Raw genomic sequence first — 26,015 nt, forward strand, 5'->3', positions numbered from 1 at the left:
AGCATTATTTTAAATCACTCCAAAGAAATATATTTTTAAGTTCACACTTAGTGTGTTTCTAAGGACTTTGGTTCTTGGTCTTTTTCTTTTTCTTTTTTTTTTTTAGAGTGGGTAATGGAGCCCTTTTGAAAGTTATAGATGTTTTCTTCAAAAACATGCGCACACACACACACAGACACACACAAACACAAATATTGACTAGAGTTTCCAGATGAATTAAGAACCCCCTGAGCTAAGGATCGACATAAATAGGTTAACATTCTCTGCTGTAAGGCACATTCAGACATATCATTATCATTAATGAAAAGCCTCTAAATGATTAGCGGCAGATGATGGCAAGGGAGCTAGTGTACCAAGCGAATTAGATAGCTTTGTCCCTACCTTCTAGGTTTTAACTAAGGCAATCCATAGCCATGGCTATAAGAAGCAGCAAGATAACAATTTCCTACAATATTCTTTATTAAAAATTGTACTGAGATAATTGTTGATTCACATGCAGCTGCAAGAAGTAATACAGAGATCTCTTGTACACTTTGCCTTATTTTCCCCAATGGTAACATTTTGCAAAACTATAATATGTCAACTAGAGAATTGACATGATAACGCTCCATCAATCTTATTTAGATTTCTCTCATTTCACTTGTACTTATTTGTGTGCTTGTGTGTATTAAGTTCTATACAATTCTGTCACACATTTATGTTCACGTATACACCATTATAGTCAAGATACTGAAAAGTTCTATTACTACAAATACCGCATTGACCTTTCATAATGACATCTATTCCCTCCCACACTTTCTCTTCCATTCCCATTCTAAATTCTTTGCAACCCCTAAATCTTTCCTCCATTTCTGAAATATTGTCATATTAAAACATCTAAGTGGAATCAAATTTAAAAGATTTAAGTGGAATCAAATAGTATGTAATCTTTCAGGACTGGGTTTTTTCACCCAGTATAATTCTCTGGAGATTCATCCAATCTGTTGTGAGTATTGGTGCTTTTCCTATTGCTAAGTAGTGTGCCATGGTATGTGTATTAGTTTTCAATTGCTGCTGTAACAACTTTCCACACACTAAGTGACCTACAACATTTTGTGTTGGTGTCACTGGGTGAAAATGAAGGAGTTGGCAGGGCTGTGTTTCTTTCTGGAGGCTCTAGGGAGGAATCCATTCCCTTGCCCTTTCTGGCTTCCAGAGGCTGCTGCATTCCTTCGCTCATGGTCTCTTCCTCCATCTTTAAAACCAGCAAAAACAGTGTAGGCCTTTTCTCACATCACAACACTCCAACCTCCTCACTTCAGATTCCATTGGCACCACTCAGAAAATTCAGGAGAATCTCCCCATTTCCAGGACAGCTGATAAGCAGTCTTAATTCCATGCAACTAAAATTTGCCATTGCCATATACTATAGCATATTCACATGTTCCAGGGATCATGATGTGGATGTCTTTGGGAGGGGCATTATTCGCCTGTTGAAGGATGTCTGGGCTGATTCCAGTTTCTGGATATTTCAAATAAAGCCACTATGAACATTCAGGTACAGGATTGTATACGAACACAAATTTTCATTTCTCTGGTATAAATACTCAAGATTCAGATTGTTAGATCGTATGGTGATATGGTTTGGCTCTGTGTCCCCACCCAAATCTCATCACAAATTGTAATCCCCTTAATCTCCACATGTCAAGGGAGGGACCTGGTGGGAGGTGATTGGTTCATGGGTGCGGTTTCCCCCATGCTGTTCTTGTGATAGTGAGTTCTCATGATATCTGATGGTTTTATAAGTGTTTGACAGTTCCTCCTTCACACACACACACTCTCTCCTGTCGCCTTGTGAAAAAGGTGACTGTTTTCCCTTCCACCATGATTGTAAGTTTCCTTAGGCCTCCCCAGCCATGCAGAACTGTGAGTCAATTAAACCTCTTTCCTTTATAAATTACCCAGTCTCTTGTAGTATCTTTATTTATTTATATTTTTATTTTTTGAGATGGAGTCTTGCTGTGTCACCCAGGCTATAGTGCAATGGCATGATCTCGGCTCACTGCAACCTCCACCTCCCAGGTTCAAGCGATTCTCCTGCCTCACCCTCCTGAGTACCTGGGACTACAGGCATATGCCACCATGCCCAGCTAATTTTTGTATTTTTAGTAGAGACGGGGTTTCACCATGTTGGCCAGGCTGGTCTTGAACTCCTGACCTCATGATCTGCCTGCCTCAGCCTCCCAAAGTGCTGGGATTACAGGCATGAGACACCATGCCCAGCCCTCTGGCAGTATCTTTATAGCAGTGTGAGAATGGACTAATACATATGATAACTGTATTTAGTTTAGTTTTATAAGAAACTACCAAGCTGTTTGCCAGAGTGGCTCTACCATTCTCCATTCCCACCAGCAATGTATAAGTGATCTGGTTTCTTCACATCCTTGCCAGCAACTGCTGCTGTCACTATTCTTAATTTTAGCCATTTTGATAGGTGTGTGTTGATATCTCACTTTGGTTTTAATTTGTATTCCCCTAATTGCTGATGATGTTGCACATTTTTTCATGTGCTTACTATCAATCTATAGATTCTCTTCTTTCTTTTGGAGACAAGGCCTCATTGTTACCCAGGCTGGAATGCAGTGGTACAATCACAGCTCACTACAGCCTCAACCTCCCAGGCTCTAGCAATCCTTCCACCTCAGCCTCCCAAGTAGCTGGGACCACAGACATGTGCCACCATGCCTGGCTAATTTTTAAAATTGTTGTTTGTAAAGATGGGGTCTCCCTCTGTTGCTCAGGTTGGTCTTGAACTCCTGAGCTCAAGTGATCCTTACTCCTTGGTCTCCCAAAGTGTTGGGAGATTATTACAGGTGTGAGCCACTGCACCCCTCCTGTATATCCTCTTTAGTAAAATGTCTCTTCTTGTCTTTTGCCCAATTTGTACTTGGATTGTTTGTTTTTTGACTGTTGAGTTTGGGAGTTCTTTGTAACCTCTAGGAACTAGTCCTTTGTTGGCTATGTGGTTTGCAAATATTTTCTTGCAGTCTGCAGCATGTCTTTTTGTCCCCTTAGCAGAGTCTTCCACAGAGCAAATGTTTTTAATTTTGATGTAGTCAAATTTATCAATTTTCCTTTTCTGAATCATGCTTTTGGTGTCAAATCTAAGAACTCATTGCCTAGTCCTAGGTCTCAAATATTTTCTATTTTCTTTTTCTAAAAGTTTACAGGTTTATAATGTACATTTAAGTCTGTGATCCATATTGACCTAATTTGTGTATAGGTGTAAGATTTAGGTTGTGGCTCTTTTTTTTTTTTTTGGCATATGGATGTCCAATTTCTCTCACACCTTAAACAGTAATTCAAGAGAATGGATTTTGCATATGAAAATCCAATTGTCTTATCATCAATTGCTCCAGCTCCTATCCTTCCTTCATTGAATTGCATTTGCACCTTTGCCAAAAATCAGTTGAGCACTTATGTGAATCCATCACCTTTTATACCATGTGATAAGGTTTGGCTGTGTCCCCACCCAAATCTCATCTTGAATTTCCACATGTTGTGTGAGGGACCTGGTGGGAGGTAACTGAATTATGGGGGCAGGTCTTTATGTTGTTCTCATGATAGTAAGTGAACCTCATGAGATCTGATGGTTGCTATAAGTGGGAGTTTTCTTGCACAAGCTTTTTTTCCTGCTGCCATCCATGTAACATGTGGCTTGCTCCTCCTTGCCTTCCACCATGATTGCGAGGCATCCCCAGCCACATGGAACTGTAAGTATAATTAAATCTCTTTCTTCTGTAAATTGTCCAGTCTCAGGTATATCTTTATCAGCAGCATGAAAATGAACTAATACACCATGTCATGATTCCATATGGACCACTTTTGTACTGTTTTAGGACCTGCTTTTCTTAGTCTTAGTTATATTGACCTTTTTTGCTGTGTCTCTGTACTTGAAAGTTGGATAGCTACCTGCAGGAGATGCTAAATAGCAAAGTAGAATGAAGCTTCAATAAACATTTCCTTAAATGAAAACAGCCTACCACCCATTTCAATGTTTATAAACCATGTACAGTTTATCTGCCCACATGCATAGCTTTTTGAAAAAACGCACAGTTTTTTTCATCTCTCTTTAGGAGCAGGTAAATAAACCCTACTTTAAACAAAACTGTGGTTTGTAAAATTTGCCTTCTCCAAGAATCATCTAAATCTTATCTTTCACCCAATCCCTTCAGCCCTGTTTGTTAGTTCCTCATAATCAGAAGAGAGAAAACTAAACCACTTACCTACATTTCTTGGTTGAATACACTGACACTCATTTTTACTTACATGGTACATCTACCATTAAATTTAGAATTTAAAACTTTTGATATCTAATTGGGGGTAGGAAAGAGTTTTATTTTTATTGAGGGGCAATGGTAAGAAAAAAGATCATTTCATGGATCAATATACAAGTCATATCTTTTTCCTTCAGTGATTAGAAGGGCATTGAGCTTGGTGGGTTGGGAAGGAGAACTGCTAGAACCTCATTAGGCTAATTTCCCCAACATCACCAGCATCAGTCCTAATATTTATACAGTGCTGTGTTTGTTAAGCTAATCGGTAATTTTACAAAATATGTCAAATTTAATCCTCATTGCCATTGTGAAGTATTAATATTATTCTACCCAATTTACATAGATAAAGTCTAAAAATCAGACATGCTAAGTGACATACTCAAGGCACATATGAACTCAACTGAATCTGCTGCCTTCCAGTCCAATATTTGCTTCACTCTAACAAGCAGAAAAGTTTGATCTTTTTAGGTTAATTTGAGAGTAAGAGATGAGAACTCTATCTGTGGCCTTCCTGTGTCCCCCTCCTTTCTCTGGGTCACTAGAGCAATCAAGTGTCCAGGAATCCTCACTCCAGAAGAACTGGGGCCCACCCTGCCACATACGAGATTCCCCTGCTGGAGCAACGCCGTCAGCACTTTCTGTAAAAAACAGAGATGTCTGGTATTGGTCCTGCCCAATATGGTAGCCATGGCCACCTGTGGCTATTGAATCTTTAGCATGTAGTGCTGCAAGGAATTGAATTTTAATGATCATTAATTAAAACGTAAGTTTGTATAGCTATATAAGGCCAGTGGCTGCTGTACAGAACAGTGGGTTCTAGACCTTTCCCCTGAAGTCCCATCACCAGTGGCTGAGCCCAATTTTTGGGTGCCCCTCTCTCCCATCATTTCTGATTGTAATCTGTCTCATAGTCTTACATTAATATAAATAAGTATTTTTAAATTCAGTTATTTTATTCAAGTGTTTAATAATTTTATTGTTATTATCTCTTTTCTGATATGATGAAGCTTATCATTTCTGCCTCTGGTAATAAAGTGTCTGATGAGGAAAGTGAGAAACACCCATTTGGACCTCATTTCATCACTATTATTCTTAAATTAAAATATAATCCTCCTTTACTCCTAGCCTCATAGTGCAGAGCCTTTCATTGTTCTTTCCTTCCCACACCAACAGCTGTCTTCTGAAAACCCAGTTCTCCAGATGTTCTTTTCCAATGGTGGCTTTACCTTTGTTGGGGCCACCATCCTGCCTGACTCTTGTCTTGCATCCCTGCGATGGAAACACTTTATTCCCCACATTTAGTAAAGCTGCCCTGAAGGTGGCCAGCAGCCTCTCCCCCTTTAGGGCTATTTCCACATGCTTGCTCCTCCCCATTACTGTAAGCCCTCTGTCTCCCCTCATTTCCATCCTCCACTGTAGCCTTGGCACCCATAGACTCACTTTCCATTCCACCACCCATCTCCATCCAGATGCTTTCATTGCCCATGAGGACAATGCATTCAAAGCTTAGATGCCTGCCCACTCTATCTCCTTGTCCTTGAGGACTCCTGCCTTCACTCCACCTCAGCTCCTGTCTGTCAGCTGTCCCTGAACTAGTCATCACCCAGAAATAAACTTAAGAAATTCTGAAGCCACAAACATTCCCATTTCTGATTTCCACCTGCTATTTATAATACCTTCATTTTCACTCAGATTCAGCTCCTGCATCTGTCATTTAACCCATGGAGACTTCGAGGACCCAACACTCATCTTTCAGGCTCATTTATCTTTCCCTCCTTCAACACACAGCATAGAGTCTGTCATCCATCATTTCAGTGACTATCTTACCAATAATCCCAATGCCTTTCCTACACCCCTGGTTCAACTGAACCACCTGCTTCACCTTTCACATGCCTGAGCTATAATGTGCTGCTGGAAGAGTTGTCCTATCAGCTCTTGGTATCCATGAATTCATGGTTCTCCACCTGCAGCAGGGGCTTCAACACCTCCAGACAGTCCTGTGTCCCTAGTTGTGCTCCGTCCCCTCCCAGAAGGCCTCTCTCTCTTGGGGAGCTCCTCCAGCCACTGGTTTCAGTGACTGTGAGTTGATGACATCTAAATCTGTATCTCCGGTACAAATCTTCCTCCTCAGGTCCTGGAAGACAGTTCCCCTTGGATCTCCCACAGAGACCTCAAATGTACCATGTCCAAAACAGTGTTCAGTCTCTTCTGACTCAGAGCTGCTTCCTCTATATCCCATCTCCAGCCTTAGAGGATCAGGCATCTGACATTCAGCGCACACAACAGAATTCCAACTGTCACCCTGGTCCTTCCTGTTCTTCACTCTGTACACCAAGTCACCAAATCGTTCTATTTTCTACAGCATTTATCCAAATATGTTGCATCTTTTCACCCCAAGTCTTCCTGCAGTCCACATCACAATAATTTTAACAGAATTCTTACTCGTGCTGCTGTGCTCTCAGATCCAGTCACTAAATTATCTTTAAGACATTGTCTTTCTCAGAAACAAACATTATTATGTCCTTGACTGAAATTCCCCAATGATCCCTAATGCTTTCAGAATCAAGTCCATGGTCTAAACCCTTCAGCACCTGACCCTGGCTGGCCTGCCTGGTCTCACTGCTTCTCCCTCAGCCCTTCAATTCCACAAGTGGTGAGGAGGTCACACAGAGCCTTGTTCATTTCCTCATCTGTGACAAGCTCCCTCTTGTTCTCTTAGCCTTGTGGTCCTCAGGCTGCCAGAAATATCTCCACTTTGTCCTGGAGGGTGCTTATTATCACCTACTTATTTAAAATTAGCAGGGCCAGACAAATCCATCTTGAGAGTCACTCTATAAAACGACTAGCTGGTGTTCTCCAAAATGTCAATGTAATGAAAGAGAAATAAACCTATTCCAGACTGACAAAAATGAAAGAGACACAAAGATGAAATGCAACACATGGTCCTGGGCTGGCCCTATTTGAAAGGCAAAAGATGTTGTAAGGAAGGGTCAGACAATTGACAACATAGAATGTGGACTGTAAATCAGGTAAAGGTCTTGTGTCAATGTGAATGTCCTGAGTTTGATAGTGTAGTTACACGACTGTTCCAATAGAGAATAACCTTTTTCCTTAGAAATACACACTGAATTATTAAAGGGTAAATGGGCGTGGTGTATTCAACCTATTCTCGAATAGCTCAGAAAAAATTTTACACAATATATGTGTTTATATTTACATGACATATGTATGTTTATATATGTACACACAGAGAGACAGATAGAAGAGAAAATGATAGAGCAAATGTGGCAATGATATAGGTTGGATGTTTGTCCCCTCCAAATATCACGTTGAAATGTGATCCCCATTGTTGGAGGTGGGGCCTGGTGGGAGGTGCTGAATCATGGGGGCCAATCCCTCATTAATAGCTTGCTGCCACCCTCCAGTAATGAGTTCATAGGAGATCTAGGACCTCCCCCTCCTCTCCTTCTCCTGCTCCTTCTTTCTCCATGTGATATGCTGCCTCCTTTTGGCCTTCTGCCATGACTGGAAGCTTCCTGAGGTCCTCATCAGAATTAATGCTGGTGCCATGCTTGTAGAGCCTGCAGAACTGTAAGCCAGATAAAATTCTTTTCTTTATAATTATCCAGTCCCAGATATTCTTTTGTAGCAATGGAAACGGACTAACACAGGCAATGTATTAAATTTGCTGAATTTTGAGTAAAGGTTATAGGTGATCTGTGTGTTATTCTTGGAATTTTTCTGTAAGTTTTTATATTATTTTACAAAAGAAAGTTAAAAAGGAAGTTCTAGGATTCTTTCATTTCCAGTTTTGTAACTGTTGAGCAAATGTGAGAGATTCTGTCATCATTATTTTTGGCACATAAGAGCTAAAATTAAAAACTGTTGTAGAAATTCTTCCAGTATAAAATATTTTATTTAAAAACTTGCTGGATAAAGGCCAGAAAAATAGACTGTAAATGTAACTAATCACATACAATGTTTAGAAAAATTCTGAGTATATACAAAGTAATATTACAATTGGATGATGAAATTGCTGACAGAAATTTACATGATTTCATTTTCCTTGTTCTTATTGCTTGTTTTCTTCTAATTTACTATAGTAAATATGTGTAAGTTGGTTAATAAAATTTCAGATAAATTTTAGGTGCTTTAACAATGAATATATAAGGAAAAGAAAGCCAATAGGTCCATCTTCCCCAAAGCTTCAGTTGATAGGATCTGAGAGTAAAGTACCTTTAGAGAGAGCCCCCTTTTGGGTGTATCTTGAACTACTTGATTATCTGTGTACCTAAGTAGTAATATGTCTTCATTAGAGAAATATTTTTTAAAAACTTATGTGTTTAAAAGTTATGACAACATTCCCAGTCTCTTTTCTTTATTTTTATAACTTTCCCAATAAAACAGAAATGATAACCTTTCCCCTGTAATGATGAGCTTTTGTATCTCAGTAGATCACGACCAGATTACATGTCACTCTATGCCAAATCTCAAAAATCTTAAATTCTAGATTGTATGTTGTAGGGTTTTAAGGGCAAGAATCTTGCCTGTTTCAACCTCTGTTGAGTACCTAGTACATATTAATTTTTAACAAATATTTTATGCAGAAATAGCTCCATTCTAACCCATCTTGTCTTAACTGAACATTTTATGCACTTTCTAATTTGATTGCCAAATTTAACATAGTATTGGACCTCGAGCTAATGAAAATTTAATCCAATATTACTCATTCATCAACTCTCACGTTTCTAGTCTGAAGCCTCTTTTAAATGTGTTCCCCAGGCACTTGGATATCATTTCCTGATGCTGTGTTGATCAGCATGTTGGAATTGCCTGTTTATGAGGGGACACCAATCCCCCAGCCAAAGACACTGTGAGCTCCCTGAAGCATTTACTTACATGTCTGGAATGTAGTCTAGCACAGAATAGGCTTTTGAAATGTGTTTTCTATTGCTCATCAATCTAATTCAACATTTCTATTTTATGGATGAAGAAATAGAGACCCTCCATGGTTAAGCATTTTGTTCAGGGTCACACAACTAAATATTAAAAATAGAAATAAGAACACAAATGTATTAACTGGTGGCCCTTATTCTTCCTTTTATAATATAATTTTGTGTTTTCTTTTGAACGTCTACCTGCATTCATAAACACATACATGTTTTGGTCCGAAACAACAGCAGTGGTGAGTATGAAAATTGCCGACTTTATCTCAGCAGTCCTGCTTGACTTCTGCAATCTTAGGGTCTCCTCTGGTCCTGCATAGTCTTGGGCAGTTTCTTTCCACCTAAAACTGTTACTTCCATCTTCTGATCTCAACAGGAGCTCAACTATGACCTTTTTACTTATGCATAATTGGTTCCTCGTTGTTCATTAATTCTCTAAATTTGCACTGGAATTGGATTACAATGCTTGGTTTCTGTATTTGTTTTCTCCAGAAGAAAAAAAAAATAGTATTGGCAAATAGGAGGATGGAAAAAGGTACAAAAGGCTTTCATTAATTAAATTACTTGTTCATAATCTTAACAGGTAATTATGAAAGAAACCATTAGTTCCTGCCCAATCTCCAGTCTATCATTTTCTTTTAATAGTGGGATGCCACATTTTAGCTGGCCATATGGATGTTCAGTCAAAGAGCCCATTTTGCAGCCTCACTAGCAGCAGCTGAGGGTGGCTATGTGACTAACTATTAAAACCAGGGAATGAAAATGGAAGTGATATGTGCAACAGCATTTCCTTAAAAAGAAAGAATATGCCCCCACCTCTCCCTCCTTCCCCTCATGCTGGATTCCTGGTATGTTGCTGGTGGACAGAGCAGTCACCTTCAACATCACATGGTGGGGGTGTGACCAGGATGTCAGAGCAACAAAATGTAAGGAACCTGGACCCCTGAGGATAGCCCAGCCCCATACCAGCTTTAGACCATTGATCACAACTTCTGCATGAGAAAAATAAACTTCTGTTTATCTATGTCATCATTGTTTTGAATTTCTCTGTTATAACAGGTGAATTGTTAGTCTATGAAATACAATCTTCATTTTATGCTATTCAATGAGTCTTAACAGATTTGTGGAGTACAAAGTAATAAAAATGGAATAAAACATTAACTAAAACACTCAAACATAAAGTGAATACATACGATTAGTAAATCTACCCCCATTTATAAGCTCGCCAAGAGTAGACAGATAATTAGTATTTATTCTCTATTGAGCAATTTTATTATCCTTTTTGAAAAATATGCTTAGGAGACACAGTCCTAGCCACAAAGAAGCTTGAAATTCGTTAAGTGCCAAGGAAACACACCCTGCAAAGGGTCAGATCATCAAGTGCCTTATTCTTATCTTAATAATCTTATTTTACACATATACAACTTTTATTCCATATTTCCCACCATGCCTTTGTTCAACCTGTTGTTCTAGCTAAATTGAATTATTTACAGTTTGATGCAAAAATCATTTAACATATTGTTATTTCTTTGTCCCTGCTACCAGCACATAGTGAGTGCCCAATTATTATGTATCAAAAGAACAATTCAATCTTTCTTCACTGTGGAATACTTCTTCCCTATCTCTAAATGTATCAGTCTTCTTAATAATACTAAAGTACAAGAATCAGAATCTATCTCCTAGAAGAAATATTCTCTGATGCCCTCAGCTGGAAATGACCCCTTTTTCTGTGCCTTCTCATAATACTTTTCTGTCTTTCTCATGTCATTCATTACTATCTTCTGTAACAGAAATTTATTTTTATCTCCTCTTCCCTCCTATGTGGAGCTTGAAAGCAATGGAGGAAGAGAACTTGTGGCAGAATCACCTCTCAATTCCTTCTGTTTACAGCTAGCCCAGTGTCTTACACTTAGTATTAGCAGTGTTAATATGTAAATAATGATAATAAAATGCATATTTTTGTAGATTATTTTTACCATGAATTATCTCAACTGGTCTTGTTGATTTGGTATGGAGAAATAACAGTAAGGAGAAAGAAAATGAGAGAAATATATGAGTTCAATACTTTTGTATTGACAACTTAGTGTGCAAAGGGACACTGGATTCATTGGGTGATATTTTCAAAAGATTTTGCATGAATTTCCCTACTCATACCCTGAGGTCTTAATCTTTCCCCCATGGTATCAAGACAGACTTGAGTCATCAATTGCACAGCCAGAAACAAAGGCTGCAAACACTCACCTATTAAGTAACCAAAGCAGGTGTCTGATAGAAGTATGCTAAAGGAATATTAGACAAATAAATTTGCCAAATCTTAAGATACTAGATAAAAAGATGGAACTGGTCTGGAGACAGTGAGCGAGTAAGGAAGCAAGAATAAAGCATATCAGGATGCTGTGTGAACAAAGAGTCAGCAGTTAATTGCCTCTCTTGATGCCATCCATTGAGGATTGCCAATCACCAGATGTTGTCTATTAATGTTCCAGTTGGGGATATGATTACCTGTGCACCAAGGCTCTTCTCAGTATCTCCCACCTCGACTACATCCCGTTAGCCCAGGGAAGACACCATCACTCATGAGGTAAGGTGGAGGAAATTAGTGTGTGTGCTGGGAAGGTGGTAGGAACATGGATATCTTGAGAAGTGATAATGTCATGAAGGAAAACACACTTGATCAAGATGGGAGTAGTTGGTGTAAATTTACCCAATCAAGTGGCCTTGTAAAGAATACCTGTCCCTGTTCAAGAGCTTCCTAGAGAAGATAAAATTTAAATTAAGTCTTTATGAGGATGATAGACAGGGCTTGGGAGGGAATTCTAAGAATGAGAAGCAAACTAATAGAAATGACCAAACCATGAGGTAGGAGACAATTATCAGCATTGTAAAATAATAATGGTGGATAATAAGAAACAAAGTTGAAGATGTAGTAAGGTAAGTTGATAGAAGGCTTTGAAAATATTCCAATGGATCCAAATGTTTGTATTTCTATTTTCCAGTGTCTTGGGCAAGAAGTATTTCAATGGGTTAATGTTTCAAGATATCAAAATGTAGATGTTAATGAGCTGTTCAAGAAGTTACTTTGATGGTAACTGGAATAAACAGCTTAAATGCAGATATAAATAAATCAAGAATGGATGGTTATTTTTTCTGAGTATTTTATTTCCTAACTATGAGTCAAGATTCACTATATCAAGTTAATTATGACAGAATGAGTCAAATCAATATTGTAAGCTCAAATTTATCTTTGAGCCCCATAAGTACCCATCTATGCAAATAAACAAAATTAGTGTATAAACATTTTCTTTAGGAAAATGGCTTAGAATGGAATATTTTCCTTAAAAATGGGTAAAGCTTTTACAGTTTCTTCTTGATAAAATATCTGTAATTTTACTAAAATTACATCATGATTTTACTAAAATCGAATCATAAAAAGCATTTATTTTAATGATATATAAAGTGTTTCTCAAAATTTAAGCAGATATAAATGATAAAATGTATGTGACTTCATTTAGATTTTTTCCCCACAATGTAGCTAACCATGTTCAAAAAAGAACTTCTTACACTAATTTTATAAACAATAGTTTTTAAATGATTACAACTGAACATTGATAATTTCACACTTGTTTCTTCTTCTTATAAAAGAGTTTTTATTAAACTATATGGATTTTATTTTATTTTATTTTATTTTACTTTATTTTCTGAGATGGAGTTTTGCTCTTGTCGCCCAGGCTGGAGCTGCAATCTCGGCTCACTGCAACCTTTGCCTCTCGGGTTCAAGTGATTCTCCTGTCTCAGCCTCCCAAGTAGCTGGAATTACAGGCACCGACCACCACTCCCAGCTAATTTTTGTATTTTTAGTAGAGATGGGGTTTCACCATGTTGGGCAGGCTAGTCTCAAACTCTTGACCTCAGGTGATCCACCTGCCTCGGCTTCCTATGGTGCTGGGATTACAGGTGTGAGCCACTGCACCTGGCCAAACTATATGGATTTTAAAATACAACAGAAAAAACAGCAGTTGGCAACACTAATGAGCATGTCCTCTGAATGTAATAGAATCAGCTAGAACCCCAAAACAGAAAGACAGGGAAACCTCCAAATGCACGGAAACCAAACAACACACTGCTGAGTACCCATGGATCAAAAAGCAAGTTTCAAGAGAAATTTAAAAAAATAAGCAAAACTGAATGAAAATGAAAATACAATATTTCCAAATTTATGACACATAGTTAACACAGTACTGAGAGGAAAATTAGCAGAACTAAACACTCATATTAGACAAGAAGAAAAGTCTCAAATCAACAATTCATGCCCATACCTCTAGAACCTAGAAAGAAAGAGGTAAATGAATTCAAAGCAGGAAGAAGGAAGGAAATAATAAAGATTAGAGCAGAAATCAATGAAATTAAAAACAGTAAAATAGAGCAACCAATTGCTTGTTTTTTGAAAAGGTTAATAAAATTGGCCAATCTTTTTCAAGTTTGGGAAAAAAAGAGAGAACACACATTACCAGTATCCAGAATGAAACAGGTGACATGACTACAGACCCCACAGACATCAAATCCATAAAAGAGAGTGGTATGAATGATTCCATACATATAATCTGACAACTAAGATGAAACAAACTACTGAAAAAAATACAAACCACTATAACTCACCATATGAAATAGATAAATACCCCTATAACATTGAGAAAAATTGAATTCATAATTTGAAGACTCCCCCTGCAAAAATCTCCAGGTCTAGATGGTTTTATTGGCTTGGTTTGAAGAATTAACATAAACTCTGCACACTCTTCCAAAATATAGAAGAGAACACTTCCTAGTTCATTTTATAAAGCTAGTATTACCCTAATGTCAAAACTAAACAGACACAGCACAAAAGCAAAAACTATAGGCCAATATCCCTCATGAATATAGACTAAATAATCTTTAACAAAATATTCACAAATAGAATTAAGCAATACATATAAAAATTATATACCATAACAATTAGAGTTTATATCAGAGATGCAAGTTTGTTTCAATACTTGAAAATCAAACAATGTAATCCACCTTAATAGGCCACGAATCACATGATCTTATCAAATTATGCACAAAAAGCATTTGACAAAATTCTACATTCATTTATGATTTTAAAAAATACCTCAGAAAAATAAGGATAAAGAAGTCCTTCCTCAGATCGATAAGAAGTATCTACAAAAAACTTTGTCCCTATTTGCAGATGGCATGATTGTCTACATAGAAAATCCCAAAGAATCTACAAATAACAATAACCCTCCTAGAACTAGTAAGCCAATTCAGCAAAATTGCAAGATGTATGATAACATAAAAAACTCAATTGTATTTCTACATACACGTAATGAACACCAGGGAGCTGAGACTAACATTATTACCTCTTACACTCACTCAAAGAAATGAAATAGTTAGGTGTAAACCTAATACAATGTACAAAACTGTATGCTGAAAATGACAAGATGCTGGTGAAAGAAATCAAAGACCTAAATAAATTGAAAGATATACCACATTGATGGATTGGGAGACTCAGCATAGTAAAGATGGCAGTTATTTCCAGATTGACATATAGTTTTAACAAAATTTCTATAAAAATTCCAGCAAGATTGTTTGTAGACATAGACAAGATTGTTCTAAAATCTATGAGGACAGGGAAAGGAACTAGAATAGCCAAAACAGTTTCAATGAAGAATAACATGAGAAGAATCATTCCACACAATTTCAAGACTTATACATCTGTAGTAATCAAGACCGTGTGGTATTGGCCAATGGAACAGAATATGGAACCTAGAAATGGACCCACACAAATATCACCAACTGATTTTTGACAAAGACATAAAAGAAATTCAACAGAGGAAAAACAGCATTTTCAATAAATAGTGCTTGGCAAAATCAGACACCTATAGGCAAAAGCATGAACCTTAACCTAAATCTCACATTTCATATACAAGTTAATTTACAATGGATCCCAGTAAAACATAAAATGATTAAACTTTTAGGGAAAAAAAAGGGAGAAAATCTTCGGGATCTAGAACTAGGTAAAGTTCTTAGATTTGACACCAAAAGCATAATTCATAAAGGAGATTAACAAATTAGGTGACATAAAAATTAAAAACCTTTGCTCTGCAAAAGACCTCATTAAAGAGACAAAGTCTGTTTTTCCCACAGTCTGGGAAAAAATATTTAAAACCACATATTTTACAAAGGAATAGTATCTAGAATATATAAAGAAATTTTCTTACTCAATGGTAAAAAATTAAAATAAACAATACCGTTAGTACTTGGGCAAAAATATGAAGAGAATTTTCACCAAGGAGGATATACAGATGACAAATAAGTACATTTTAAAAATGTTCAATATTCATGGACACAGGGAGGGGAACAACACACACTGGGGCCTGTCGGGGATGGTGCAGTGGGAGGGAGAGCATCAGGAAAAATAGCTAATGCATGCTGGGCTTAATACCTAGGTGACAGCAAACCACCATGGAACACGTTTACCCATGTAACAAACCTGTGTATCCTGCACATGTATCCCAGATCTTAAAATAAAATAAAATAAAATAAAATAAAGTGGCTCCCGCCTGTAATCCCAGCATTTTGGGAGGCCGAGCTGGGCAAATCACTTGAGGTCAGGAGTTCGAGACCAGCTTGGGCAACATGGTGAAACCCCATTTCTACTAAAAATACAAAAATTAGCCAGGCATGGTGGCTGGCGCCTGTAGTCCCAGCTACTCCAGAGGCTGAGGCAGGAGAATATATTGAACCCAGGAGGCAGAGGTTGCAGTGTGCCAAGATTGCACCACTGCACTCTAGCCTGGGTGACAGAGTGAGACTCCATCTCAAAAAAATAAAATAAAATTAAAGAATTACCATCACACAAAAAAGTTCAGTATTATTAGTCACTAGGAAAATGAATTAAAACCACAATGAAGTATCACTAAACACTTATCAGAACGACTAAAATAAAAAAACAATGACAATAACAAATACCGGTGAGGATGCAAACAAATTTAACCCGTCATACATTATAAGCGGGAATATAAAATGGCACAGCTATTCTGGACAATGATTTGGCAGTTTCCTTCCTTCCTTCCTTCCTTCCTTCCTTCCTTCCTTCCTTCCTTCCTTCCTTCCTTCCTTCCTTCCTTCCTTCCTTCCTTCCGTCTGTCTTTCTTTCTCTCTCTCTTTCTCTTTCTCTCTTTCTTTTCTTTCTTTTGTTTTCCTTGCTTGCTTGCTTTTTTTGAGACAGAATCTCCCTCTGCCCCCCAGGCTGGAGGGCAGTGGCACTATCTTGGCTCACTGCAATCTCTGCCTCCTGGGTTCAAGCAGTTCTCCTGCCTCAGCCTCCCAAGTAGCTAGGATTACAGGCACCCGCCACCACGTCTGGCTAATTTTTGCATTTTGGTAGAGATGGGATTTCACCATGTTGGGCAGGCTGGTCTTAAACTCCTGACCTCAGGTGATCCACCCGCCTTGGTCTCCCAAAGTGTTGGGGATTGCAGGCGTGAGCCACTGCAACCGGCCTAACAATTTCTTATAAAACTAAACCTGCAACTTCCATTTAACCTAGCCATCACACTCTTAGGAAGGTGTCCCAGAGAAATAAAAATTTATTTTCATACTAATATGCATAAATGTTTATGACAGCTTTATTTATAATAGTAAAAACCTGGAAACTACCCTTGTGTCTTTGAATGGGTAAATGATAAAGAAACTGATGGATACATCCATACCATGGTGCGCTACTTGGCAATAATAAAGCAAACTGCTGATCCACGTAACAACCTGGCGGGATGTCCAGATAACCATGCTCAATGAAAAAAATAAAAACAGCCAATTCCAAAAGGTTTCATGCTACATGATTCCATTGACACAACATTCTTGCAAAGAGAACAGATTTGTTATTGCCATGGTTCAAACCGGGGGTAAGAATGGAAGGAATTGAGTGTGGCTATCAAGGAATAACATAAGGGATCCTTTTGTTGGAATATTGTCCTCAAGTTTTGCAAGATGTTACTTTTGGGTAAACTGGGTAAAGCATATAATGATCTCTCTGTATTATTTCTGACAACTGCATGCTAATTTCTAATTTTCTCCAGATTAAAACAATGTATTGAAAATACAATAGATAAATATGGCAGTTGGAGAAAGCAATGAATATTTGCTTTAAAAACAATTTGCTCTGTACTGAGCTTAAATATTCTCCATGTATAAGATTCATTATTATCTGGCATACTAGTAGGATGAGCCTGAAATTACATCTACAAGTGAATTAAAATACCTGGTTTCATTCCAGAAAGTACTTTCAGGATCCATTGTAGAAGCTACTATTTAAAAAATTTTAAGCATAAAGTTCTTAAGTGAATTAAATGAAATTTACATTCCTTACTTTTCTGGCAACATCTTTAGCAACTTTTTAAAATTACTGCAAAACAGCAAAGCCTAAAATTAAGTCACCAGGCATTGTAATCTTCACAAACAACAGAGCTCTTTCCCTGAGCTCTTGAAAGCCGAATTGCAGTCTTTGTATGTGACTGAATACTGAATGTCCCCTTGGTGAAGACACATTGCTCTGAAAACTGATACGCTTCCCCATACTCTAGGGATGTCCAATCTTTTGGTTTCCCTGGGCCACAATGGAAGAAGAAGAATTGTCTTGGGCCACATATAAAATACACTAACACTAATGATAGCTGATGAGCTAACAACAACAACAACAACAACAAATCGCAAAAAAATATAATAATGTTTTGAGAAAGTTTACGAATTTGTGTCAGGCCATGGGTTGGCCAAGTTTGCCATATTAGATTTAGAGGAGGAAAGGAAGATGGGGATATGTCTTGTGCAAAGTAAATTCCATCAGGTTCTAAGAGTCAGAGTCCCTTTATTCCTGCTAACTAGGGTTGGCAGCACTCAGGGAAAGCCTCTTTTTAAAATTTTTGCTTGCAGATTGTTAGCAAACAACATACTTATCTTCAACAGCACCCCTAATTCCCACAAGCAAAGCCCCAAAGGAATGACATTTTATGTAAGACCCTTAGGGAGAAAGGGGATGGCTAAGACAGGAAGGAAAAGGATGGCTGAGAGGCTGATCCCCTCTTCACAAAGGGTGAGCTATTGGCAAGTCTGCAAAGAAAGCCTCTGGAGCGATGTGCTGCTGGATTTGTCAGGACAGCAGGGTCTGACGGCACAATGGTGCAATGCAGCACTCACTTCCAAGATTCCCTCTCTCATTAGGTTCAAGATTCTGTTTTGCTCTGGGTTCCCTGGTTCTCCTAAGGCCTTTTAGGAGAAGTTGAAGCATCTTGGATATTGGGATTCCTAATGGGTACACTCACCAGCTTATCAGTCATAGTGTTAATAGATGCACATGAAGCCTCTAATATGCAAATGTGCTTGAATTGAAATGGATTTTCTAAATATGATCTTGAGTGTAACAGTCCCCATATGAGGTTGCTCTTTTCAAATTCTCCATCAACCAGTATCAGATTACTAAATATACAGCTTGTGCTCCAACTTTTGGCACTTCTAATCTTTATTTTGATTTGTCGGTGGTTGAAAGTGTTTGGTGATTTGTTCTAGTATTTTTTTTTTTATTTAAAATGTTTCCCATATTATTGAAGGCTCCCCCCACCACCCAATAATTATTTGATATAACTCATTTTGATATTTAAATTTCCAACCTCAAAGTATAACTTTCTCTTCTATAGTTTCAATGGTCTACAGAAAACCAAACAGAGAGCCTCTAACCAACCAGATCTGGTTTGCCTAATTTGCACATTTTACAGGTATGGAATAACTAGAATTAATATACTTAAGAAAGGCTTTAATTCAATCCTGAGCAAAAATCTGTAGCTGATCACTTTACGTATCTTTCATTAGAAAGTAGACCTTCTAATATTTAGCTCTAAATATTTTTAATTCTTGGTATTTGAAAGACACGTTCCCCATTTGATGGGAGGTGAGTGCCCATCACATCTAAGGGTTTCCCAATAATGTGTGTGCACTAAAGGAATGAACTTAAAAGCTACCAGATCCCATAAAAAGAGGAAAAGGCCACAGCCTCTCTGCTGTCAGCAGCTTTTGGCTGAAGGCATGCTGTGAGAAAAGCATGTAAATCTGTTTCCAGGACAACACTGGCTGACGGCTGCCTGCCCTGGGACCTCCAACAGCCCTGCTGCTGGAGGGTGCTCCCTCTCCAGGGATGCTCACTGCTGCCTCACTGTGGGCTAGCTCCTCAAAAAACAATATGCATGCCCCCGTATCCCCCAGGAAGCCAGAGGCTGAGTCCCCCCACCCAGTACTCCAGACCAAGAGGCTGCCCCTTGGTACAATGCCTTCGAAGGGTGTCTGTTCTTGACATTCACATGATGAATGGGGAGAACGGACCTTGTCGATGTCCAACAGTAGCCATGAAGGCTAAGTGCATTCTCTGGGTTGCCTCTTCTCTCTTCCTATTTTCATGAACTCCACATTTCTCTTCACAGCCCAACTCCAATCTCACCATCTTCCGATCTTCTCAGATGATCTCATTGTGTCTGAGAAGATCTCCATTCTTTTTCTCGGTATTTGCAGAGCCACTCATTTCACAATTGTCATCTTGAGGTAGGAGACCATCTTTGTTTTGCACTGAGACTCTTTGACAACATCGATGAGAATTCTTTCTTTTACTTGGAAACAAACGTGACTGCTGTTCCCAAGCCAGGTACAGCCGATTCTGTGCAGCTTGGAAGATAGACTTATATACACAGTATGTCAGAAATTGATGTCTGCAGAATTCCTGTGAGCTTGCTCTCAACTGCATTAGAAAATAAACTCAGATTTGCTTCTTAGTGTCCCGAACGAAGCAATGTCACCATCAAACTGCCGTGAATAGGCAAGAGAGGTGTAATAGGTTGACATCAAGGATGGCTGTTTTGGGGGAGGGGTATAGCGGTTGATAAACAGGTCCAGAAACAGTTGCCCCTATGGGCCCATAGACTTTGGCTATAGACTGACTGAGCTACGCAAAGCCATCTCCATGCATCCTCAAGACCAGATAAACTCAGACAACTTGGTGATCCTGAACGCCCCTAACAGAGAGGTGGACAGTATGGAAGTACTGGAAGAAGGGGCGGGAAAACTCTTTGAGGAGTTCTCTTCCTGTTTCAATTCAATTAAAAGGGATTAACAAGCCTTGCTCTAAATATACCATTTTTTTTTATTGCTTCCACCCATTCTTCGGGCTTTCCCTCCTCCCTTCCTTCCTCCTTCCCTCCTTCTCTCCTCTGTCTCTCTCATGCACATCTACAATTTCATTATTTCAATTCTTCATTCTTTCACTCTAAACTGTCTGTTGCTAAGTTTTCACATGAAATAAATATTTATTTTGGAGCAAGATGGCCGAATAGGAACAGCTCCAGTCTCCAACTCCCAGAGCGAGCGACACAGAAGACCGGTGATTTCTGCATTTTCAACTGAGGTACTGGGTTCATCTCACTGGGGAGTGCCGGACGATCGGTGCTGGTCAGCTGCTGCAGCCCGACCAGCGAGAGCTGAAGCAGGGCGAGGCATCGCCTCACCTGGGAAGCGCAAGGGGGAAGGGAATCCCTTTTCCTAGCCAGGGGAACTGAGACACACAACACCTGGAAAATCAGGTAACTCCCACCCTAATACTGCGCTTTAAGCAAACAGGCACACCAGGAGATCATATCCCACACCTGGCCGGGAGGGTCCCACGCCCACGGAGCCTCCCTCATTGCTAGCACAGCAGTCTGCGATATCGCGGCAAGGCAGCAACGAGGCTGGGGGAGGGGCGCCCGCCATTGCTGAGGCTTAAGTAGGTAAACAAAGCTGCTGGGAAGCTCGAACTGGGTGGAGCTCACAGCAGCTCAAGGAAACCTGCCTGTCTCTGTAGACTCCACCTCTGGGGACAGGGCAATAACAAACGCAGCTGAAACCTCTGCAGACGCAAACGACTCTGTCTGACAGCTTTGAAGAGAGCAGTGGATCTCCCAACACGGAGGTTGAGATCTGAGAAGGGACAGACTCCCTGCTCAAGTGGGTCCCTGACCCCTGAGTAGCCTAACTGGGAGACATCCCCCACTAGGGGCAGTCTGACACCCCACACCTCACAGGGTGGAGTACACCCCTGAGAGGAAGCTTCCAAAGCAAGAATCAGACAGGTACACTCGCTGTTCAGAAATATTCTATCTTCTGCAGCCTCTGCTGCTGATACCCAGGCAAACAGGTTCTGGAGTGGACCTCAAGCAATCTCCAACAGACCTACAGCTGAGGGTCCTGACTGTTAGAAGGAAAACTATCAAACAGGAAGTACACCTACACCAAAACCCCATCAGTACATCACCATCATCAAAGACCAGAGGCAGATAAAACCACAAAGATGGGGAAAAAGCAGGGCAGAAAAGCTGGAAATTCAAAAAATAAGAGCGCATCTCCCCCGGCAAAGGAGCGCAGCTCATCGCCAGCAACGGATCAAAGCTGGACGGAGAATGACTTTGACGAGATGAGAGAAGAAGGCTTCAGTCCATCAAATTTCTCAGAGCTAAAGGAGGAATTACGTACCCAGCGCAAAGAAACTAAAAATCTTGAAAAAAAAGTGGAAGAATTGATGGCTAGAGTAATTAATGCAGAGAAGGTCATAAACGAAATGAAAGAGATGAAAACCATGACACGAGAAATACGTGACAAATGCACAAGCTTCAGTAACCGACTCGATCAACTGGAAGAAAGAGTATCTGCGATTGAGGATCAAATGAATGAAATGAAGCGAGAAGAGAAACGAAAAGAAAAAAGAAGAAAAAGAAATGAACAAAGCCTGCAAGAAGTATGGGATTATGTAAAAAGACCAAATCTACGTCTGATTGGGGTGCCTGAAAGTGAGGGGGAAAATGGAACCAAGTTGGAAAACACTCTTCAGGATATCATCCAGGAGAACTTCCCCAACCTAGTAGGGCAGGCCAACATTCAAATCCAGGAAATACAGAGAATGCCACAAAGATACTCCTCGAGAAGAGCAACTCCAAGACACATAATTGCCAGATTCACCAAAGTTGAAATGAAGGAAAAAATCTTAAGGGCAGCCAGAGAGAAAGGTCGGGTTACCCACAAAGGGAAGCCCATCAGACTAACAGCAGATCTCTCGGCAGAAACTCTCCAAGCCAGAAGAGAGTGGGGGCCAATATTCAACATTCTTAAAGAAAAGAATTTTAAACCCAGAATTTCATATCCAGCCAAACTAAGTTTCATAAGTGAAGGAGAAATAAAATCCTTTACAGATAACCAAATGCTTAGAGATTTTGTCACCACTAGGCCTGCCTTACAAGAGACCCTGAAGGAAGCACTAAACATGGAAAGGAACAACCGGTACCAGCCATTGCAAAAACATGCCAAAATGTAAAGACCATCGAGGCTAGGAAGAAACTGCATCAACTAACGAGCAAAATAACCAGTTAATATCATAATGGCAGGATCAAGTTCACACATAACAATCTTAACCTTAAATGTAAATGGACTAAATGCTCCAATTAAAAGACACAGACTGGCAAACTGGATAAAGAGTCAAGACCCATCAGTCTGCTGTATTCAGGAGACCCATCTCACACGCAGAGACATACATAGGCTCAAAATAAAGGGATGGAGGAAGATTTACCAAGCAAATGGAGAACAAAAAAAAGCGGGGGTTGCAATACTAGTCTCTGATAAAACAGACTTTAAACAATCAAAGATCAAAAGAGACAAAGAAGGCCATTACATAATGGTAAAGGGATCAATTCAACAGGAAGAGCTAACTATCCTAAATATATATGCACCCAATACAGGAGCACCCAGATTCATCAAGCAAGTCCTTAGAGACTTACAAAGAGACTTAGACTCCCATACAATAATAATGGGAGACTTCAACACTCCACTGTCAACATTAGACAGATCAACGAGACAGAAAGTTAACAAGGATATCCAGGAATTGAACTCATCTCTGCAGCAAGCAGACCTAATAGACATCTACAGAACTCTCCACCCCAAATCAACAGAATATACATTCTTCTCAGCACCACATCGTACTTACTCCAAAATCGACCACGTAATTGGAAGTAAAGCACTCCTCAGCAAATGTACAAGAACAGAAATTATAACAAACTGTCTCTCAGACCACAGTGCAATCAAACTAGAACTCAGGACTAAGAAACTCAATCAAAACCGCTCAACTACATGGAAACTGAACAACCTGCTCCTGAATGACTACTGGGTACATAACGAAATGAAGGCAGAGATAAAGATGTTCTTTGAAACCAATGAGAACAAAGATACAACATACCAGAATCTCTGGGACACATTTAAAGCAGTGTGTAGAGGGAAATTTATAGCACTAAATGCCCACAAGAGAAAGCAGGATAGATCTAAAATTGACACTCTAACATCGCAATTAAAAGAACTAGAGAAGCAAGAGCAAACATATTCGAAAACTAGCAGAAGGCAAGAAATAACTAAGATCAGAGCAGAACTGAAGGAGATAGAGACACAAAAAACTCTCCAAAAAATCAATGAATCCAGGAGTTGGTTTTTTGAAAAGATCAACAAAATTGACAGACCACTAGCAAGACTAATAAAGAAGAAAAGAGAGAAGAATCAAATCGACGCAATTAAAAATGATAAAGGGGATATCACCACCGACCCCACAGAAATACAAACTACCATCAGAGAATACTATAAACACCTCTACGCAAATAAACTGGAAAATCTAGAAGAAATGGATAATTTCCTGGACACTTACACTCTTCCAAGACTAAACCAGGAAGAAGTTGAATCCCTGAATAGACCAATAGCAGGCTCTGAAATCGAGGCAATAATTAATAGCCTACCAACCAAAAAAAGTCCAGGACCAGATGGATTCACAGCTGAATTCTACCAGAGGTACAAGGAGGAGTTGGTACCATTCCTTCTGAAACTATTCCAATCAATAGAAAAAGAGGGAATCCTCCCTAACTCATTTTATGAGGCCAACATCATCCTGATACCAAAGCCTGACAGAGACACAACAAAAAAAGAGAATTTTAGACCAATATCTCTGATGAACATCGATGCAAAAATCCTCAATAAAATACTGGCAAACCGGATTCAGCAACACATCAAAAAGCTTATCCACCATGATCAAGTGGGCTTCATCCCTGGGATGCAAGGCTGGTTCAACATTCACAAATCAATAAACATAATCCAGCATATAAACAGAACCAAAGACAAGAACCGCATGATTATCTCAATAGATGCAGAAAAGGCTTTTGACAAAATTCAACAGCCCTTCATGCTAAAAACGCTCAATAAATTCGGTATTGATGGAACGTACCTCAAAATAATAAGAGCTATTTATGAAAAACCCACAGCCAATATCATACTGAATGGGCAAAAACTGGAAAAATTCCCTTTGAAAACTGGCACAAGACAGGGATGCCCTCTCTCACCACTCCTATTCAACATAGTGTTGGAAGTTCTGGCTAGGGCAATTAGGCAAGAGAAAGAAATCAAGGGTATTCAGTTAGGAAAAGAAGAAGTCAAATTGTCCCTGTTTGCAGATGACATGATTGTATATTTAGAAAACCCCATTGTCTCAGCCCAAAATCTCCTTAAGCTGATAAGCAACTTCAGCAAAGTCTCAGGATACAAAATTAATGTGCAAAAATCACAAGCATTCTTATACACCAGTAACAGACAAACAGAGAGCCAAATCAGGAATGAACTTCCATTCACAATTGCTTCAAAGAGAATAAAATACCTAGGAATCCAACTTACAAGGGATGTAAAGGACCTCTTCAAGGAGAACTACAAACCACTGCTCAGTGAAATCAAAGAGGACACAAACAAATGGAAGAACATACCATGCTCATGGATAGGAAGAATCAATATCGTGAAAATGGCCATACTGCCCAAGGTAATTTATAGATTCAGTGCCATCCCCATCAAGCTACCAATGAGTTTCTTCACAGAATTGGAAAAAACTGCTTTAAAGTTCATATGGAACCAAAAAAGAGCCCGCATCTCCAAGACAATCCTAAGTCAAAAGAACAAAGCTGGAGGCATCACGCTACCTGACTTCAAACTATACTACAAGGCTACAGTAACCAAAACACCATGGTACTGGTACCAAAACAGAGATATAGACCAATGGAACAGAACAGAGTCCTCAGAAATAATACCACACATCTACAGCCATCTGATCTTTGACAAACCTGAGAGAAACAAGAAATGGGGAAAGGATTCCCTATTTAATAAATGGTGCTGGGAAAATTGGCTAGCCATAAGTAGAAAGCTGAAACTGGATCCCTTCCTTACTCCTTATACGAAAATTAATTCAAGATGGATTAGAGACTTAAATGTTAGACCTAATACCATAAAAATCCTAGAGGAAAACCTAGGTAGTACCATTCAGGACATAGGCATGGGCAAAGACTTCATGTCTAAAACACCAAAAGCAACAGCAGCAAAAGCCAAAATTGACAAATGGGATCTCATTAAACTAAAGAGCTTCTGCACTGCAAAAGAAACTACCATCAGAGTGAACAGGCAACCTACAGAATGGGAGAAAATTTTTGCAATCTACTCATCTGACAAAGGGCTAATATCCAGAACCTACAAAGAACTCAAACAAATTTACAAGAAAAAAACAACCCCATCAAAAAGTGGGCAAAGGATATGAACAGACATTTCTCAAAAGAAGACATTCATACAGCCAACAGACACATGAAAA

At 39.1% G+C, this 26,015-nt stretch overlaps 3 protein-coding genes across 7 annotated transcripts in view; all 3 read right to left on the bottom strand.

Annotated features, from left to right (window-relative positions):
* The window catches only part of CHCHD7 (coiled-coil-helix-coiled-coil-helix domain containing 7), a 1,019,570-nt gene that overhangs the window by 912,400 nt on the left and 81,155 nt on the right, over positions 1–26,015 (bottom strand). The window contains exon 1 of one of the 4 annotated variants that reach the window (XM_050802376.1): positions 19,534–19,537. The exons of the other annotated variants lie outside the window; for them this stretch is intronic. The gene's annotated coding sequence lies outside the window, so the exon portion shown is untranslated. Of the gene's footprint in view, positions 1–19,533; positions 19,538–26,015 lie in introns of those variants that run through there. 4 annotated transcript variants of the gene reach the window in all.
* The window catches only part of TGS1 (trimethylguanosine synthase 1), a 553,145-nt gene that overhangs the window by 512,453 nt on the left and 14,677 nt on the right, over positions 1–26,015 (bottom strand). The window lies entirely within an intron of this gene.
* XKR4 (XK related 4) overlaps positions 1–26,015 on the bottom strand; it is a 429,208-nt gene that overhangs the window by 223,731 nt on the left and 179,462 nt on the right. The window lies entirely within an intron of this gene.

This window comes from Macaca thibetana, chromosome 8 (assembly GCF_024542745.1).
Source record: "Macaca thibetana thibetana isolate TM-01 chromosome 8, ASM2454274v1, whole genome shotgun sequence".
Taxonomy (NCBI): Eukaryota; Metazoa; Chordata; class Mammalia; order Primates; family Cercopithecidae; genus Macaca; species Macaca thibetana.